The sequence below is a fragment of the Mustela erminea genome, chromosome 12 (assembly GCF_009829155.1).
Source record: "Mustela erminea isolate mMusErm1 chromosome 12, mMusErm1.Pri, whole genome shotgun sequence".
In the NCBI taxonomy this organism is placed as follows: domain Eukaryota; kingdom Metazoa; phylum Chordata; class Mammalia; order Carnivora; family Mustelidae; genus Mustela; species Mustela erminea.
Window position 1 is genome coordinate 11,670,751 of NC_045625.1, and position 16,133 is coordinate 11,686,883.

General features: G+C 38.9%; 1 protein-coding gene, 1 long non-coding RNA gene and 1 pseudogene across 5 annotated transcripts in view; all 3 read right to left on the reverse strand.

Annotated features, from left to right (window-relative positions):
• The window catches only part of RABGAP1 (RAB GTPase activating protein 1), a 154,651-nt gene extending 148,670 nt beyond the window's left edge, over nt 1-5,981 (reverse strand). For 2 of the 4 annotated variants that reach the window (XM_032306350.1, XM_032306359.1), the window contains exon 1: nt 5,899-5,975. The gene's annotated coding sequence lies outside the window, so the exon portion shown is untranslated. Of the gene's footprint in view, nt 1-5,898 lie in introns of all 4 variants that reach the window. The other 2 variants (XM_032306351.1, XM_032306356.1) reach the window with 2 other exon arrangements.
• Nucleotides 5,982-7,907: 1,926 nt separating this feature from the next.
• LOC116569913 lies at nt 7,908-9,496 on the reverse strand. The gene is made up of 2 exons (XR_004277246.1): nt 9,192-9,496; nt 7,908-8,013 (listed from the first exon to the last, which is right to left on the reverse strand). It is a non-coding gene; the product is annotated as an uncharacterized LOC116569913 (long non-coding RNA).
• A 732-nt stretch (nt 9,497-10,228) lies between these two features.
• Nucleotides 10,229-16,069, reverse strand: LOC116569912 (annotated as a pseudogene).
• Between the last annotated feature and the right edge of the window lie 64 nt (nt 16,070-16,133).

The window sequence follows — 16,133 nt, forward strand, 5'->3', positions numbered from 1 at the left end:
TTTAAAAAGATTTTAAAGTTTTAATCTTGTTAAATTGTGGCTAAATATATATTACTATTTTACCCATTTTTAAGTGTACATTTTGTGGCATTAAGTACATTCACATTATTGTGCAACTATCACCACCATCCACCTCTAGAACTCTTTTATCTTCCCCAACTGAAAGTCTATATCCATTAAATACTAACTCCCATTCCTTCAGGCAACAAACACACTATTCTTTCTCTATGAATTTGACCATTTCAGGTACCTCATAAAAATAGCAGAATCACATAATATTTGTCCTTTTGTGGCTGGCTTATTTCCTTTGGTATAAGGTCTTCAGAGTTCACCTATGTTATAGCATGTGTCCTAATTTCCTTTCTATTTAAGACTGAGTAATATACTATGGAGAATATATACTAAATTTTGTTTATCCATTTGTTGTTCGATACAATTTTTTTTCCTTAAAGATTTATTTATTTCAGGAAAGGGGGGGCCCAATGCAGGGCTCCATCCCAAGACCCTGAGATCATGACCTTAGCTGAAATCAAGAGTCAGATGCCCAACTAACTGAGCCACCCAGGCGTCCTGGTTATACAAGTTTTTAAAGCCCAACTGTTAACATTTTAGGATCTTTAAGGTAAAACTCACAAAATTAGTAAAGGGCCCAAAGAAGACAACTAGTGTTTCCAGAGTTACTTTTCACTTTGTCATGAGTAACAAAGCTTTAGTAAAGTTAATAGTCTGGTACAATATTTAAAAAAAAATTAACTCCTTGGTCCTTCCTGATGTGACTTAAACAATGTTGTAGCTTCAGTTTTCTCGTATGAGAAAAAAGAGGAATGAACATTTCTATTCTTTCTTCATTGGGAGTAATCAGGAAGAGGGTGGGGAGATGCCAGGTGCTGTCCAATCTTAACCCATGATGTAAGCATAATCAGTTCCATTTCTGTAAATGAAGAAACGGCGTCTCAGAGGTATTAAGTAGCTTACCTTTAGTCACACAGTAAGTACAAGACTTGGGATATCTGTGTATTTCTGATTCCAATGTTCACACTCACCCCCTATATCTGACACCTCAAGATGAAGGGTACAGGAGGTTAAGAGTGGAAGAAATGGACATAAAATAATTCATTTAACTCTGAGTTGATTATCTGAATGCAGTACTGCTGACAGCTAAAAGGGGGGAAAATGTAGGTGGTTTCCCTATGTTCCTATGGATATTTCAGGAAACACCACTTTAATTTTTTCCAGAACTCACGGTGTGATGACTTTATGCCACCTCAACACAGTATCTCCAAAACTAAAGATTTAAATTATTCGGAGGCCATTTCCACAATAGAAACCTACTTCTGGGAACAATGGAAGTTAGCTCATTCAGAAAGTCAGATTATGTCCGCCCTCCCTAGTATAGATTTGAAGAAAAAAAAAAAGTTTTCTCTTTTTCCTGAACAGATTCCTAAGGCATAATGATTTACATTAGTACTTTATATATCTGGAAGTATGAATTTTTAAAATTTATTTGAGACAGAAAGTGAGAGAGAGAGCGAGACAGATCACAGAGAGGGAGGAGAGGGAGAAACAAGCTCCCGCTGAGCAGGGAGCCCACAGTGGGGCTTGATCCCAGGACCACAGGATCACAACCTAAGCCGAAGGAAGATGCCCAATCAACTGAGCCAACCGGGCACCCTCTTTACTATAACCTCTTTTTTACTTTTAGGGAAAAGTGTGTATCCAAACCACAAATGGTTGGCGGATCCACACTTGTTTTCTGCACCTTCTGATATAAGATGGCCAGAATTACACAAGGTTGATGAACATAGGACAAGTGTGTTGAATAAGGGATGGACAAACATTTATTACACATTTTCATCACAGTACTGGAATAGACACTGTGTGAGAATATTAAAAAATTCACAAATACTAAGTTCCATAGATTTTTTTTTTTTTAAAGATTTTATTTATTTGTTAGAGAGAGAGATACAGAGCGGAAGCACAGGCAGACAGAGTGACAGGCTAGAGGCAGAGGGAGAAGCAGGCTCCCTGCCGAGCAAGGAGCCCGATGTGGGACTCGATCCCAGAACGCTGGGATCATGACCTGAGCCGAAGGCAGCTGCTTAACCAACTGAGCCACCCAGGCGTCCCTGTTCCATAGATGTTTTTAAACCTATCTGAAAAGATTGGTTCTCACAACCAAAAGCAAAAAATTTATAAAGATTTGTTTCTGCTAGGGAATAATTTTTGCAAAGAAGTATTAGCTTTTGAGGTTAGACAGATTTCAGATTTTTCTTCAATTCATAGAGAATTCAACAGGTAACTACAATAAGGATATAACCATTTCTCTTGTATAGATATATCAGATGTCTATTCACAGAAAATGGTGTGTCACAGCAAAAGAGATTTACATGACACGTTCCTACTCTTACATTGCCAGAATCCGTTCATCAGCATCCTCTGAGGGCATAAAACAGTTTATTACCTCTACAATAAAAAACATGAAAATGATTAACTCAAAGCTCTTCTCAGTAGTATTATACAAATCCCCAACATTTAATCCAATTTAGCCTTGCATGCTGTCTCTTAATACCCATGATGATATTTAAAATATGCTCCCCCCAAAAGATTCTGTATATCAATTCCTTTTTCTGATACAAGGGCCATCTTCAAAAAAAAAAAGGGAAAATGAGACTATAACCACAGATTTTTTATTGTAATTTCCAAAATGTATAAATAAGGAAATATATGTATAATCTTTATATATCGTATATAAAATTATAAATATATAAAATTATGTTACATATTTATAACTTTATATACTTTATACATAAAATATAAATTTTTATATTTATAATTTTAAATATAAATTATAATATGCATTTTGTATACCTATAAGTATATATGAAATAATTGTTATATTTAATAAATTTTACATATTATATATAAAATAAATTTTTTAAATAGTCAAATTATTATTAAGCTTTAGAGTTAGTAACATTTTGTTAAAGTTACCACAGGCTCTAGTTTGCTAATGTACCTAAAGAAATAACAGATTTTAGCATGGAGAAAAACGTATTCCTACAAAGATTAATGGATTCCTAGGAGTGGTGATTTATAACATAAAATGGTGATGCAACCTTAACTGGAGATCTGAAACAACCATGCGTGGACTCTTATGAGTGATATGGACCTCCCAATCTGGCAGCACAACCATATATTTAAGAAGATACACCTCCTGCTTCAGAGGGCATGGTAGTATATACTATTTAACGTCAGGTATGAACTCAGAAATAAGGGCTTTATTTTTACATGTGATCCACAAAAAAAGGAATTTTGGGGAAAAGTTAGGCCTCATAAAACTCTACTATGCTGGAAAGGCAATTGTCAAGAGAGTCTCATTGATGACTACCTCAGAAATACTGGTTGCTTTTGAAAAGAGGGAAACTTCCAGGCTAAATTCTGTAACTAAAGTGTTCGTCATGACTTGCAAACTGTCATATTTGTTCAGTTTCTGTATAGGAAGAGAAACAAAGTTATTAGGGTCAATAAGAGTGGTTTTAAGTTTAACTGTCTATCCAGTATTATTTTGACTTAAAAGTTTTCCAAAGAATCAATATCTCTCAGAAACAACGCAGCACAGAAGGTAGAGGGTGGGGGATGGACTGGGTAACCAATCTATGCAAAAAGGAAATAGCTGTTAAGTTGCTGCCCACCGACTTTGAGTCCTTGGCCTTGGATTTTCTTTCTTTGGGATCTAACTATGGAAAACCAATAAAACAAGGCAGTTGCATATAAAGTACCCAAATGTCATGCCAAACCCTTCTTTAAGTATGTTGGTTAAATCAGCACTTCGATATTTAAGTTCTAACTCTATGAAAGATTATTTATGAGTTCATTTACTCCACATGCTTGAGAAGTCTAATCATATCTGATTACACTGAAAACTACAAAGTTATTATGGGTAGCCTACACCAGAACCTCAGCACACCACTGTCTATAAAGACACTCAACAGCAGCACTGATTTAAACTGATTATTTTCTGAAGCCTGTACTCAAAGATCACTTGTTAATTACTGCAAAATGATGAGACCTTCAAAATAGGCTACACATTAGCTGGAAAGACGGTCAATAACAGTGACTTCTTAAAAAGAATTTGGGCTGGAAAGTTTAACTGGAAATACACTCAAAAGAAAATGACTTCTTCAAAGAATCTGGGCTGTAAAGTTGATATATATTTGGAGGAACTCATGTCTCTTCGTGTAGATAATGTGCACAATGCACTTCTTTCAATATGTAATGTAAAAGGTAGGAAACAGGTGTCTTCACTCTCACAGTGTCCCACTAAATTACTACTCAACTCAAATTAAGGACGTGTCACAGCTAATAAAACACTATTCCAGTAAGACCAAAAAGCACAGAAGTCGTAGGTTAACTATCCAAACAAACATATGCCTTAACACCAATGACCTAACTTAATCAACAGTAAACTGGGTTATAAAACAGAAAAGAAGTACACTACAACATAGCAATAGTTCAATTTTAATTAGGAATTTGAGTTAACCTGTATTCAAGCTACATGTAAATTTTAAATGTTACTAGTAAATACAAAACAGTCATGGATACAAATCTAATACGATCTGAGATCGATAAAGGAAGAACATAAAGAACGCTTTCCCATATTATTAGTTTTTATAAGTAAACTCTACTTAAAAACCTTTAATATATATTAAAATAGCACCTTATACACGTTGAATTGAGGCCAACAGGTCCTTCATTTAAAAAGAAGTTTAATGTGTACTTCCTTGGCATTTAACTTTTTTTCAACTTTTCAAACATCAGTTTAATGTGATAAACACAGTGCAATTCACCCTCCATTGTTTTCTTTTTAAATAAACAAAGCAGCTAGAAACAGAAACATTACACTATTCCAGGCACATGTACGGGAACACAGGTGTTTATACGGATGAAAAAAAATCAAATGAATGGTGAAACCATGCCCGATAGTTTTTTTCCCCCTACTAATAAAAACCACAAAAGCCAAAAGATTTCAAATTCAAGTTGGAACACGATTTTAAACTAACGAAGCACTAGTAGCATGATCACTTAACACGGTCTTCTAGCACTTTTGCTTCCACGATAAAGGAGTCTCCGAGAAAGCTTAAATACGGAGATGCCTGTAAAACAGGTGCAGATGCTAAGAGTCGTTAGAAGAGCAGGGACCAAAGTAGTACTAGGCAATGGACAGCGAACTCTTACTAGTCTGGGGTTATCCTCTGGCTCAACACCTGAAAAACCCTAAGGGTTGCTGAGAACCAAGACGCAGCAACAAGGTACTGGGAGCAGATACTTAAAGGACATGGGGAGAGCGAGACACTTGAACCGCAGGTGGGGAAAATGAGACAGAAAGATCAGTACAAGTTGGCAGGCCAGCAGTAAAAGAAAGCAAGTCTTTCAAATTTGGCGCAGCCCACGAAGCTAGCTTGAGGCCCAAGCCAGCTGAAGTCCTCATCAACTGGTAAGAGGGAGAAACTGAGGCGGAGGGAGCAGCCACATTCCCAAACAGGACCTGGCCCCAAATTTGAAAGTCGAGAGACAATCCGGCTTTGCCTGTGGGTCAGAGGGACTGCAGCAAGCCCAGGACTCGGTAGACAGACACCCACCCAGACAGGGGGAACCGGTTTGGGCAGGGGCTGCGAGAGCGCTCCCGCCTGCGCATGCGCCCTCTCCCTCCGCCACAGCTCCCCCTCCCCCCAATCACGGCTCCCCTCAGAACCCGGCTCGTCGAGGGAGGTGAGCGCAGTCTGGCCGGCCCAGCCCCGCGGGATGAGAACACAGCCGGGCCCCCAGCAGGGACTGTCACAGGTTCCCCCGGGCTTGGTGGATAGGAGGATGGGAGGAGGAGGGGAAACGCGGCCCTACCCGACCCGCCGTCTCCTCCTCCGCCGCCCGCCGTTCGCCGTCCCGGAGGCTCCGCCGCCTGGGCCTCCCCAGCCGCCCTGCCCCCGCCCTCCCCGCCCCCTACTCACGTGAGAACAGCTTCTTCCGCCCTCCGCCCCGCCTCCCGCCCCGCCTCATAGGCCTGCGGAGAAGCCGAACAGCCCCATTGGCCCAGCAGCAGGCGGCGAGGGCGTACTTCCTTTCCTCGAAGCTCCACCTGGGCTTTTTACCCTGCCACGGGAGTCTGCGCCTGCGCCGAGTCTGCACTCTTGAAGGTGGGCTAACGCTGTGCTGTGTGTTTGGACTCGGTCGGGCCGCGGCTGTGACTGCTTCAGGGACTGGAAGCAGGATGACAGGGGACGGGGGAATCAGGCTAGCTAGCACCTGTTAGCGCCTGAAAGGAGGTATCCATGCAAAGACTACTAGTGCTGCAGCAAGAAATCTGCTCACCTTTCACGTTCAAGTGCTGCTTCAAAAGCAGCCTTAACAACGTTACTCGACTCACTTGGCCTTTATTGAAGGCGTGCATTGTGATAGGTCCTTTTATAGGTAACTCATTTGGCCTTACCACAAAATCGAGAATGTTCGATTTTTCTCATTTTATAAAGGAGTCCAGCCTAAGTAACAATTCAGTCCAAAAGCCAAAAATGTTTGCCTCAAGTCCATGGGCCACTGGCAGCAACACAGTTGCCTTGAGGTACTTGAGACACAAAGAACAGACCAGAAATAAGTTTGTTTCAGTGTCACCTGAAGAGGGGCTGAAATTTTATCTTAAAATCATTCAAAAGTAGGGCACCTGGCTGGCTCACTCCTAGAGAATGTGACTCTTGATCTCGGGGTTGTGAGCTCAAGCCCCACGTTGGGTTTAGAGGTTATTTAAAAATCTTAAAAAAAAAAAAAAAATTCAAAAGTGATCTATAGAGCAAAAGTAATAAAATGAGATTTAAAGTCCTGAATAACTTTACAATGTAGCTGGTAACAGAAACAATGGCTACTAAAGGTGCTAGTAAGTTATGACAACTTATAAAATATACAGCCTTACTCTTCCTTTTTCTTTATTAAAATAGCCTATGCTCTTTTCCTGGTGAATGAGTCATGTAATGTTTTCCTGTGGATAATGTATCCAGACCAACCAGAGAAAACACAAAAATGTTGTGCTGTTGCAGTCCTCTATGTGACTTGTCTACTATTACAATAGACTTGGCTGCACTCCCGCAGGAAAATAGCTTTGTTCTTTTTCTCCTTATACAGTTACATAATAATACACACCCATTTTAAAGTAGTAATTTCAAATAATAGATGCAATATTAGGAAATCTTCTGAAGTCTTGAAGCATTTTAATATTTTGTTGACTATACATTCGTGTATTCTTTGATTCACTATGTATACCCCAAATATATATGTAAATCTTAATATAAGCTTTTTAAATAAAATTTTATTACAGATTCAGTACAGTATGCCTTGGAGAATAGAAAACAGAGACAAGCTACAGTAAAAAATAAAACATCACATTCCCACCACCAATGTTAATACCGTAATGCAGATCCTTGTGTGCCAACATAGTTTTTCAGAATGAGATCACATGGTTTAGCAATCTGCTTTATTCAATTAACAATATCCACCTTATCATTTCAGTATATTTTCCCCACATCCAATTCCTAGATCACATCCAATTCTCTTTCAACCTAAATATATTTTTACAGTTGGCTTTCCCAAATCATGTAATATTTCAATTGTTTGCCTCTTATCTATTATCTACTATAGTCAAATACCTTGTTGACTGAAATATATTTTTTTAAAGCTAGTTTTCCTAAATCAGTATCCAATCCAGGGCCACACACTACATCTGGTTGTTCTATCCCTTAAGTATGTTTTTACTCTAGCACTTAAGAAAAATACTAAGATACAGGTTTACTGAAGAAATCAGGCCACTTGAGTGCAAAATTTCCCATTCTCTGGATTTGAACGATTGCTTCCCCAAGAGGTTATTGAATTTGTTCCTCTAGACTTGGTATTTCCTGGAAACTAGAAGTTCTGTTTCAAGGCTCAGTAGATTAATGTGGTAAGTTAGAGCCAGAATGGGAAAATCCATGAATGCTAAAATGAAAAGGAAAAAAAAAAAGGAAATTCAATCTATACATCCATGGATGCCCTCAGACGTTTTTAAGGACAGTGCCAATTTCAGATCTGGATTTTCTAAAAGACCATTCTGGCAGAAGTAGAAAAGGCAAAACAGGGTAAATGGAACAGTTTAGAGGCCACCTAAGATCAGAAAGATTTGGATTAAGGCAGAACAAAGGGGATGGGGTTGGAGGGAACAGGATTTAAGAGATATTTGAAAAAGAAATATATTCAAGCTTGCTGATCTTCTGCCTGCTCAAACCTGATTTTGAGCCCTTCTAGTGAATTTGTCATTTCTGCTATTGTACTTTTTAACTTCAGAATTTTATTTTGGTTCCTTTCATAATTTCTATATCTTTAATACTATTTCCATTTTTTTCTCATAGCTTTTCTGACTTCATCTATGTTTCCTTTTAGCTCAGTGAGCAACTTCCAGACAGTTGGTTTGAAGTCTTTGGCTAGTAAGTCAGATGTCTCCTCTTCCTCAGGGATGGTTTCTGTTGATTTATTTCATTCCTCTGAACAGGCCATACTTTCCTATTTATATGCCTTTTGATTTTTTTTTGCCAAAAAATGGACATTTGAATGTTATAATGTGATAATTGTGGAAATAAGATTCTCCCCCATCCTAGGGATTGTTGGTTTTGGGTTTTTTTGTTGTTTGTTTTTATTGTTGAAGGTTATCTCTGTACCAGGGATCAGGATCAGCCTAAGGTGAAAGGTCAATATCTTCTCAATTCTTTTCTGAGCCTTCATCTTTCCCTGGTTATACACATTGGCTTTCTAATTTTCCCTATGTAAGTGGTTGCTTCCGAATGTCCTAATCCTAATCCTTAAATGTCTGACTCCCAAATGGGGTAAAAGGGAAAACAAACACACAAAACAGAAGCTGTTCCTTCAAATCCCATAGAAACCAGCTCAGCCTATGGAGGTTGAAACAAAGGCAGCCACTCTGCGCCTGAATCTCAGAACTCAAAAGGAGCAATAAGCAATCAAAATACAGAACCCAGGTATTTGGTGAACAAGATTCTTATTTCCCACCACAGCTCCAGCAAGTCACACCAGAATGTGAACATAGTTGCTGGCCACAGGGCTGAAGGGTAGGAAACAGGGGGGTGTTATCATTCTAGAGGCTGACATTGACTGAAACTAACCTCAATTTACCAACCAAACTTTCTCCTGGAAGATGCAAGAATTCAAATAGACTCCAGAGTTCCAAAATAGTTACTTCAGTTTCTGCCAGTACAACTGTTGTCTAGGTAGAGAGACGGATTCCTTGTGCTTCCTACTACATCTGAGGAACAGAAAGAAAAGAAAAAAAGAAATGTGAATGGTGAATAGAGTCTAAGGGATCTGTGGGACACTATCAAGAGAAACGTACCAGTGTGGGAATCCCAGAAGAAGAGAGAAAGGGGAGAAAGAATAATCATCAGAGGCGCCACTGTTACGCTGAAAAAAATAAATTAATTAAAAAAAAAATCAGAGGCGCCTGGGTGGCTCAGTTGGTTAAGGGTCTAACTCTTCATTTCTGCTCAGGTCACGATCTCAGGATCCTGGGATTGAGCCTTACATAGGGCTCCACACTCAGCACATAGTCTGCTTGAGATTCTCTCTATCCCCCTGCTTTTCCCTCCTTTCCTGCACTTGGTGCACACTGTCTCTCTTTCTCTAAGATAAATGAATAAATCCTTTTTTTAAATGTATCAATAAAGGAAACATCAAGTTTAATTTAAAAGAAAAACAAATCCAGAAATTGTCTGAGAAAACAACAGAACAAATTAATTCCTGAAAAGAGTTCTGCATCTTGGCGATCACATTTATTGAAAGCATTGGGAAAAAAATTAAAATGCCCGTTAGCTTAAGAATTTTTTTTTTAAAGATTTCATTTGTTTATTTGACACAGAGAGAGAGATCACAAGTAGGCAGAGAGGCAGGCAGAGAGAGAGAGGGGGAAGCAGGCTCCCTGCTGAGCAGAGAGCCCGATGCGGGGCTCGATCCCAGGATGCTGGGATCATGACCTGAGCCAAAGGCAGAGGCTTAACCCACCGAGCCACCCAGGTGCCCCAATAGCTTAGGAATTTTTTTTTTTAAAGATTTATTTATTTATTTGACAGACAGAGATTACAAGTAGGCAGAAGAGATAGGCAGAGAGAGAGGAGAAAGCAGGCTCCCTGTCAAGCAGAGAGCCTGATGTGGAGCTCGATCCCAGGACCCTGGGACCATGACCTGAGCCGAAAGCAAAGGCTTTAAAACACCCAGGTGCCCCGTTAGCTTAAGAATTTTTGAGTTATCTGTAAATCAACTCATTTCAGGAGTGGAAGAATCCTTGGTCACTTCTTAATATCAAAATTTACACAGGTTTCTCTTTTGAATGTCTTCTACATTTAAAGAGGCAATCATACAAAAACTCCTATATTTCAGACACGATAAACTTCTTTGTTTCAGCCAACTCTTAATGGAGAAGCAACTAGTACAACACCATCTCCCCAGACAAAAAGCATCGGAATATTCCGTTTTTTTGATTTACATATCTCTTCATATGTTTCCTCATCAATTTCTATAGTAGTCACAGTTTCTTCCACATCTCCCAATATCATATTTAAATGCTGATCATAAGCGTGTAATCTGCCTCAAAGCTCTCTATCATTTCTCATTTTCACATAAATTCGCTCATCCAGGCTGAGCCTGATGAGATCCAGGGGCTCTTCTACAGCGTTGGTGGTTTGTTGCTGGTCCATGTCGTCCGCCATGTTTCAAACCCTGAGCCCTTTCCCCAAATGAATAAATCTTAAAAAAAAAAAAAGAGAGAATCAAACTGTACAAAGCCAAAGAAAAGAGAGACTCTTGAAAGCAGCAAAAGAGAAGTGATTCTTCACATACAAAGAAGCCTCAATAAGATTATCACCCAAATTCTCATCATAAACCTTGGAGGCCAGAAAGCAGTAGGTTCATTATAATCAATGTGCTGAAAGGAAAAAAAAAAACAAAAAGCAAAAAAAAACTTGATAAAGAATTCTGTATCTGGCAAAACTGTGCTTCAGAAATGAGGGAGGGGCGCCTGGGTGGCTCACTGGGTGAAGGCTCTGCCTCCGGCTCAGGTCATGATCTCAGGGTTCTGGAATTGAGCCCCATATCTGGCTCTCTGCTCAGCAGGGAGTCTGCTTCCTCCTCTCTGCTTGCTTCTCTGCCTACTTGTGATCTCTGTCAAATAAATAAATTCTTTTAAAAATCTTTTAAAAAAATCTTTAAAAAAACGAGGGAGAAATTAAAATAATCTGATTTTTGGGAGTTTGCCAATAAACCTGGCCATCAGAAGTGCTATAGGCAATCCTTCAGGTTGAAATGAAAGGATGCTCAACGGTAACTTGAAGCCATATGAAGAAATAAAGATCTCTAGTAAAGATAAATGTGTGGGGAATTATAAAAGTAATTATTATTATAATTACAATTTGTAACTCCCCTTTTTATTTCCTTTATGATTTAAAAGACAAGTGCATTAGGATATTAATCTATGTTACTGGGCAGAGAATATATAAAGACATAATCTGTAACATCAATAACAGAAAGAAGGGGCAGAGCTATACAAGAGGTTTTGTATGCTATTAAAGTTGGTATCAATTCAATTACGCTGTTTTAACTCTTTGGTGTTAAATGCAATTCCCATGACAACCACAAAGAAAATATTTATAGAATATTCACGAAAGGAAATAAGAGGTGAATTAAAACTTTTCACTAAAAAAAATCAAATAAACACAGAAAAGGACAGTTATAAAAGAAATGAAAGGCACAAAGGCCTATAGAAAAGAAATAGCAAAATGGCAGAAATAAACCCATCCTCGGCAGTAATTACTTAAAATGTAAATGGTGTAAACTCTTCAATCAAAGATATGAGCAGAATGGATTAAAAAAAAAAAAAAAGAAAAGTTCCAACATCCGTAGAAAAGACTCACTTTCGACCCAAAGATACAAATAGGTTTAAAGTCAAAGAATTTTTAAAAAGCTATTGCAGGGGCTCCTGCTGGCGTTAGTCAGTATAGCATGCAACTCTTTATCTCAGGGTCGTTAAGTTTGATTCCCGTGTTGGGCCAAGAGCTTACTTTAAAAAAAATATTTTTTTAAAGTTCCATATAAATAGTAATCTAAGAGAGTGGGTGATTATACTAATGTCATACAAAATAGACTGTAAATCCAAAAAACTGGTTACAAGAGACAAAGAAGGACACTATTTATTAATAAAAGGTTCAATGAAGCAAGATCATATAAAGATTATAAACATTGGGGTGCCTGGGTGGCTCAGTCATTAAGCGTCTGCCTTTGGCTCAAGTCATGGTCCCAGCGTCCTGGGATTAAGCCCACATCGTCTTGGGATCGAGCCCCATATTGGGCTTCCTGCTTGGTGGGAAGCCTGCTTCTCCCTCTCCTGCTTCCCTTGCTTGTATTCCCTCTTTCACTGTCTCTCTGTCAAACAAAAAATCTTAAAAAAAATTATAAACATTAATATACCTGGTAAGAGACCCTCAAAATATATGAAGAAAAAATGACCAGAATTAAAGGAAAGAATAAAAAGTTCTACAATAACAGTTGGAAACTTCAGTACTCCACTTTCAATCATGAATAGAACAGCCAGATAGAAGTTAAGTTAGGAAACAGAGAACTTGAAGATCATGCGAAATCAACTAAGCCTAACAGATATGTACAGAAAAGTCCACCCAACAATAGCAGAATACACATTCTTTTTACATTCACATGGAATATTCTCCTGGACAGACCATATAATTAGGCCACAAAACAAGCCTCAATAGATTTTAAAGGATAGGTATCAAACAATGTATCGTCTCCAACCATAATGGAATGAAGTCAGAAATCAGTAACATAAATAAATGTAAATTACATAACATGCTTTTAAACAACCAATAGGTTAAAGAAGAAAGCAAAAGGGAATTAGATCATATGTTAGAAACAAATGAAAATGATGACACAACATACCAAAACTGATAGGATGCAATGAAGGCACTGATTAGAGGGAAATTTATAATTGAAAATGGCTACATTAGGGGCACCTGGGTGGCTCAGTGGGTTAAGCCGCTGCCTTCGACTCAGGTCATGATCTCAGGGTCCTGGATCGAGTCCCGCATCAGCCTCTCTGCTCAGCAGGGAGCCTGCTTCTCTCTCTCTCTCTCTCTCTCTCTGCCTGCCTCTCAGTCTACTTGTGATCTCTGTCAAATAAATAAAATCTTAAAAAAAAAAAAAGAAAGAAAATGGCTACATTAAAAAAGAAGATCTCAAAAATAATACCCTAACTTTATACCTTAAAACAAGAAAAATTAAAGCTAGCAGAGGGAAAGAAAGAAAAGAGATGAGAGTGGAAATAAACTAGAGAACAAAAAAGAGAAAAATCAATGAAACCAAAACCTGTTTCTTTTAAAAAAAACAACAAAAAGCAACAGATTTTTATGAAAACAACTAAAATCAGAAAGTGGATATCACTTCTGACATTCTAGAAATAAAAGGATTATAAAACAATGCTGTGAACAACTGTAAGCCAACAAATTAAGTAACCTAGAAAATAAAACAAATTCCTTGAAACACACCAGCTATTTAAACTGATTCAGAAGAAATAGAAAATCTCAGCACACACAAAACAAGAGATTAAGTGAGTAATCAAAAACTCCCGAAAAAAAAAAAAAAACAGTCCTGTCCCAGATGACCACCAGTGAAATGTACCAAACATTTATTTATTTATTAAAGATTTATTTATTTATTTGAGAGAGAAAGAGACAGAGAGAGCATGAGCAGGAGGAGAGGCAGAGGAAGAGGGAGATGCTGACACCCCTCAGAGCAGGGAGTCTAGCGTGGTTCTCTATGCCAGGACCCTGAGATCATGACCTGAGTCAAAGGCAGCTGCTTAATCCACTGAGCCACCCCGGTGCCCCGAAATGTACTAAACATTAAATGAATAACACAAATCCTCCTCAAATTCTTCCAAAAAAATTAGAGAGGAAATATTTCTTAACTCATTCTATGAGATCCTCATTATCCTGATACTAAAGCCAGATAAAGTCATCGTAAGTAAGTTATAGACTGGTATCTCCTGTGAATATAGATGCTAAAATCCTCAACATTTAAGATAATCAAATCCAACAACATATTAAAAGGATGGGGCGCCTGGGTGGCTCAGTGGGTTAAGCCGCTGCCTTCGGCTCAGGTCATGATCTCAGGGTCCTGGGATGGAGTCCCACATCGGGCTCTCTGCTCAACAGGGAGCCTGCTTCCTCCTCTCTCTCTGCCTGCCTCTCTGCCTACTTGTGATCTCTCTCTGTCAAATAAATAAATAAAATCTTTAAAAAAAAAATATTAAAAGGATTATTCTCCATGTCCAAGAGGGACTTATCACAGGAATGCAGGGTGGTTCAACATAAAATCAATCAATGCAATATATCACATTAATGAAACCAAGAGAAGAAAAACACGCAATCATCTCAATGGATGCAGAAAAGGCATCTGACAAACTATAATGCTTTTCATAATAAAACCTCATAAAACTAATTTTAGAGGGAAAATTCCTCAACATGATAAAGGTATTTGTTAAAAACCCACACTGAACACCATACTCAATAATTTAGGTATCCCTCTAAGATCAGGAACAAGTCAAAGATGTCGCCTTTCACTGCTGCTATTAAACACTGTACTCGAAATTCTAGCCAAGATTATTAGACAAGAAAGAGAAATAAAAAGCAAATTGTGAAGAGGAAGAGGTAAGACTATCTCTATTCACAGACAACATGATTATATGGAGAGAAAATCTCAAAGAACCCACAAAAAAGCTACTGAAGCAAAAACAAAAATTCAGTTAATGTTGCTGGGTGTAACACCAACACACAAAAACCTGGTGTTTCTACACACCAACAATGAAAACTATGAAAAGGAAATGAAGAAACAATTCCATTTACAATATTATCAAAAAGAATTAAATACCCTGAGAGCCTGAAAACATTGCTGAAATTAATAAACACCTCAATGCATGGAAAGACGTTCTGCATTCACAGGAAGTCACACTTAAACTTGTTAAAGCAGCAATGCCATCCCAAAGTGATCTACAGATTCAACACAAGATCAAAATTACAACATCCTTTTTCTCTGAAATGTAAAAGGTCATCCTCAAATTTATATGGAGCTTCAAAGGGTCAAAACAATCTTGAAAAAGCATGAAGTTGAAGAACTCACGCTTCCTCAAAGGTGAGAGGACAGAGCAATAAACCGTCACATATATGGTCAAAGGTGTCAAGACCATTCAAAGGGTAAAGAACAGTCTTCAAGAACCGGTGCTGGAAAAACGATATCCACCTACAAAAGAATATGAAGTTGGGTACAGCTGTGGTGACTATTACACAACAGTGCGAATGTACTTAATGTCACCGAACTTTACATTTAGAAATGATTAAAATTATAAATACTTTGTTTTAACACCATAATACCCCTCTCCCCAAGGGGGGGTTTAAAAAAAAAAAAAAAAAAAGGAGAGCCCAGGGAGCTACTGAATTGGCAAGGAGAAGGAAAGGACTCCAGAATGATTATAAAGTTTTCTGGTTGGCAGGACTGCGCGGATGATGCCGTTTACCAATACAAGGACTACAGGCCATAAGAAGCAGGAATGCATACGAACTTGAGATAATTAAGGTACATTAAGATTGGGACAACCAACTGGAGATGTCTTCTGGGCAGCCGCCCTGGAGCTCAAGAGACCAGTTCCGGATGGCGTGAGTGATTTCTGAATGGTCAGCACGTTGCAAGTGACAGAAGCCACCGGGATGAGAGAGCTCTCTGGAAAACAGCAACTTCCAAAAGCTAGGAGGAGTCCACCACCTTTTGCCTTCAGGGCCCCAGCTTCGCGAGTCCACATCCCTAGGCGGGAGGGGCTTACCAAGGCTTAAGTGCGGAGGTGCCCTTCAAGCCCACGCCCGCAGCAGGCGGCGGCGGCCCAGCTCTAGAAGAGCGGCTCCAAAGCGGCGAAGCGCGCAGGGCCTGAGCTCGGGACGCGAAACAACCGCCACAGCTCCGGGTCAACGGCGAGACTCTCGCAACACCACTCTCGGATA